The sequence below is a fragment of the Benincasa hispida genome, chromosome 12 (assembly GCF_009727055.1).
Source record: "Benincasa hispida cultivar B227 chromosome 12, ASM972705v1, whole genome shotgun sequence".
Lineage (NCBI taxonomy): Eukaryota > Viridiplantae > Streptophyta > Magnoliopsida > Cucurbitales > Cucurbitaceae > Benincasa > Benincasa hispida.
Window position 1 is genome coordinate 65,709,722 of NC_052360.1, and position 4,762 is coordinate 65,714,483.

The 4,762-nt window shown below is 41.2% G+C and overlaps 1 non-coding gene across 1 annotated transcript; it reads right to left on the minus strand.

The window, feature by feature from the left end:
• Nucleotides 1-3,211: 3,211 nt before the first annotated feature.
• On the minus strand, nucleotides 3,212-3,315 carry LOC120068714. Its single transcript, XR_005479339.1, has one exon. It is a non-coding gene; the product is annotated as a small nucleolar RNA R71 (small nucleolar RNA).
• Nucleotides 3,316-4,762: the final 1,447 nt, after the last annotated feature.

Genomic DNA, 4,762 nt, shown 5'->3' on the forward strand with positions numbered 1-4,762 from the left:
TAAAATAGGGCACTAAGGCCCAATACAATAAATATCTCCAACTTGACTTAGTCCAGCTGCAGGCGGTCCCTTAGACCCATGCTCTGAAGGTGACCCTTAAACACTCTAACCGTGAGAGCCTTCGTAAACAAGTCAGTAACGTTGTGCTCCGAAGCAATCTTCATGACTATCACGTCCCCTCGATGCACTATCTCGCAGATGAGATGATACTTCTGTAACTCCTGGGCTCCTTGGAGTTCGCTATAGAACCACTATTGTCATAATAGAGAGCGATGAGCCTAGACATGTCTAGAACAACTTACAGCTCTGTTAGGAACTTCTTTATCCAAACGACCTCCTTAGCAGCTTCACAAGCCACTACGTACTCGGTCTTCATTGTGCAGTCTGCGATGCACCCCTACTTAGTGCTTCGCCACACTACTTCTCTTCCATTAAGAGTAAAAACTTACCCTGTAGTGGACTTCCAAGAGTTCTTATCAATTTAAAAGTCAGAATCCGTGTATTTATTAAGGATCAAATTCCTAGTTCCATACACGAGCATGTAGTCCCTCGTTCTCCGGTTATTAACTGCGGTCCAGTAACCCTGGCCTGGGTTAGACTGATACCTACTGACTATTCCCACAGCATAGCAGATGTCTTGTCTAGTACAGAGCATCACATACATCAAACTGCCAACGGCAGATGCATATGGGATCCGTCTCATCTCCTCAACCTCTTAAGGCATCTTAGGACACATTTCCTTAGACATTCATGCCTGAATGGAAGTAGGCCCCTTTTGGAGTTCCGCATCGAATACCTGAGTAACATCTTGTCAATGTACGATGCTTGAGACAGCGGTAGCACTTTGTTCTTATGATCCTGAAAGATCTGTATACCCAGAACAAACTGAGCCTCTCCCAAATCTTTCATTTGGAATTGGGTCGCTAACGAGTTCTTAATTGCAGTTAGTAGGATATTGATAACTTGTAGAAATACAAGTTATTGTGGCTCAAAAGTTGGAACAATTAGGGTCTTTAATGATAAAATCTCATAATTTTTAGAAGAAACGCATGGAATTACTCGAACACTATCAAACTCATGCAAAAGAATGTTTATTGCTAAAATACTGCGGCACTAACTCATGATATTGCAGGATCTCAACAAAAGTATAATGCATGATTAAGAAAAGTGTCGCAGGCAAAGTCTAATGCATGGGGCATGCGTCAGAGTGATTCAACGCAAGGAAGATTTATTGATTCAGGCTGTTTGTGTCAAATCACCACTTGCAAGCATGGGCATCTATAACGGGCGGCGTCTGAAAAGCATCTGAGTGTCAAGCGACTGATCAGAGTATGGAATTTAATGCTGCCTATCATCAAGTTGGAGAAGATCGATGCCTATAAATAGAAGAAATCCCACCGGATGAAAGAGCTTAGCTTAGTTTAGAATCTTAGATCTTTTAGCACTACATAATTCTGTAATTCTGAGATAGTAGAGCTGTGCTGTGGTGTCGAGAAGAACAAGATGGAAGAGAACCACCACCATCGCCGATCAAGGAGCGGAGGAAGCTAAGCTCGAGAGAGACATTTCTTCTAATTCTTCCACAAATGGTTGTACACGACTAGAATTGAGCCAAAGAGGACAAGAGATTGTACTCTGCGGCTTCACTCCTTTCATTCCATCTTATTTATCGTTTTCATCTCCTCGTTTGATTAAGTGTTGGTTTTGTAAAAACATCTAGTTTCTTTATAATCCACATATTTGATCTCTTATACTTTTCCATTGTTTACTTCTTGTTTATGTTGGATGCATCTATAACTTCATGAAAAATTCCACTTCGAACGCTTAAGCCAACTAAATCAATTGGTAAAAGCAGCTTTAGCTTAAATTATTCGAGAGAATAAGTAAGCCAACATCAAGTTACAAACGCCTAGTATATCTAGAGATAGATGCACTTGTGTTTTATTGCATCTTGTGTTTGACGTATACATCCTAGAGATAAGTATTGTATGATATTCGCATTGAGAAGTGCCAAATAGATTCTAACTCATAAACAGAGATAAACAAGTCATCTCATTCGCATCATATTCTTGTTCATGTACATCTAACTTAGATCAATGCATATCACATGCATTACACTCCACTTTCACACGACCCATCATTCTCTACTCGACCCTTTTGTCTATTCTTGCACACATACACAGCAGCTTAGTGTAAATAACTAATTTTTACATACACTTAGGTTAGTTCTACAACAGTTACAATGCAAGGCCTACGTTAGCTTTAATCTGAATCCCTAAGTTTGACCCTGGACTTACCAAGAACCTGAAATGGATTTATACTTGGATCTGAGTCAGGAAAACTTGAACGTCTATAGAGGAGTGTCATGTTGCACATCACTAACGCATCAACGGGTCATTAATGCATTATAAATGCATCAATGCATCATTCAAATTTGCACTTATTTTTCCAATTACTTTATACAATACACTCCTAAGCTCGAATCACAAAATCAACGAACAAGTTTTTGGCACCGTTGCCGAGGATTCAGCAACAAAACTAACAAAAAATTTTGCTTGTATCTTTTGGAGGAAAACTTCAGCTAAGGGAGTATTACGAGCTAAGCCGAATCTTGTAAATGTTTATGAGCAGGGAAAGCACCCCTGAACTTGTATACGACCCCGAAGTTGAAAAGACCTTCCGACGAAGAAATCAATCTAATCGTCGCCGTAGGTTAAGGAAACAACTACTCAGAAAATAGACTAGGCAACAACAAATGGCAGACGAACAAGCGAATCATAACTTAGCTCAACAGCTAGCCCACGCTGCGCAAAATCCTATCATAATGGCAAACAGTAGTACGCGTCCCATGCGGAAGTATGCATCTCCTGGGTTGTATGATTTCTCACCGGGGATCATATATCCAATGCCAGATGGGACAAGATTTGAGATGAAATCTGTGATGTTACAAATGCTCTGAACAGCTGGACAATTTGGGGGTGCTTAGGGAGAAGACCTTCACGCCCACATGAAACGTTTCTTGGAGACGTGCAACTCGTTTGTGATTCCTGGAATCACTTCAGAAGCTATTAGGCTATCTTTATTCCCATATTCTCTGTGTGATGATGCAAAGCAATGGGTAAGTTCTTTGGAGCCTGGAGAGATCACGACCTAGGAAAAGTTAGTGGAGAAATTCATGCATAAATACTTCCCACCCACCACAAACGCAAGGAGGCGGAAAGAGATCATGAACTTCGAACAGGAAGAAGCTGAAACCTTGAGTGCCACATGGGAGCATTTTAAAGGATTAATCAAGAATTGCCCCAATCATGGATTACCATTAACCATCCAGATGGAAACTTTCTATGGCGAATTAAACAGAGCGTCTCAAATGGCAGCCGATGTAGCTACAGCTGGTGGTATCATGGATAAATATTATAATGAAGCTAAGGAAATACTGGACCGTATAGCCAAGTATAATATGGAATGGGTGGAAAAAACTTACGACGCAAGAGCAGAAAGGAAGAGGCGATCTCAGAATGGGAATGCTATTGACTCTAACGCAATAGCCACGCTCTTTGCATAAGTGGCTACTATGACAAACCTTTTACAGAATATGTCACTAGGGAACGTATCAAACCCACAAAAGGTAAATTAGGTAGAAACATTTGTACAGCACATGGTTAGCTGTGTGGGCTGTGGAGATCCCCATTCCTACTCTGATTGCCCACAAAATCTGCAATCAGTATGCTTTATTAAAAATAACCCATTCTCACACACATATAATCCCGGGTGGAGGAACCATCCAAATTTCTCTTGGGCAGGTAATCAATAGAAGCCACACCACTCAGGAGTAAACCAGCAGTAGAGGCAAGGACCGCTGCCTGGATTCCAGCTAATGCAGCAGCCGCACCAACAACCCTTTAATAGAGGAGGTCATGCATCGAGTTCAACATCTCCGCTTGAAAACCTCTTAAAGGAGTATATCGCCCAGAACAACGCATTGCTAAAAAGCCAGACGTCTTTCATCAGAACTTTGTAGATACAAGTGGGGCAGATTGCGAGTGAGTTGAAGAATCGGCAGCCTGGAGTCTTGCTCAGCAACATGTAAACCCCAGGGAATACCAAAGGGGCAGTAGAATTAACGCGGTAGGATGGCACAAATACGTTCAAGGTAAATGGGCAAGGAGTGAAGCCCTACTTTGAAGATGGTGTAGAACAATAAAAGTCATCCCTCGTATTACGGGAAGCTAACTGAGGCTTGCGTCGAAGCATCCCTGCATTCACATCGACACATATTCCAGTGACACTTCTTCTATCTTCATTTCTTTTGCATTATGTATTTTATCACTGCGTTTGTGTTTACTCATTGTTTGCTTGTCTTTGCATTACGTTTTAAGTTGATTGATGAATGTTATTACTTTCTTATTTAAGAGTTTTATTTAATTTTGAAAAAAAAAATGTGTACAACCGGAAGAAGCTTAGGATGGGAATAAAACTGACGTGTTGGACTTAAGCCAACGCATGGCCCAAACCAAAAGGACGCATCTTGAAAACACAAAACACTCGATTGCCTAAAAACCCTAGGCACGTCTTTTAGTCTTCTTAATAAATGAGGATGTCAGGCGCCACCTGACGTCACCATCCTCTCTCCCCAGACCTATAAAATGCAACCCTTCGACAGCCTTTTCTTCTTCCACCTCCTTCAAATCCTACTTCGAAAAAAGAAAAAAAAAAACCCTAGCTCCCGAACTTCACTGTCCCTTCGATCAAGTACGCTACG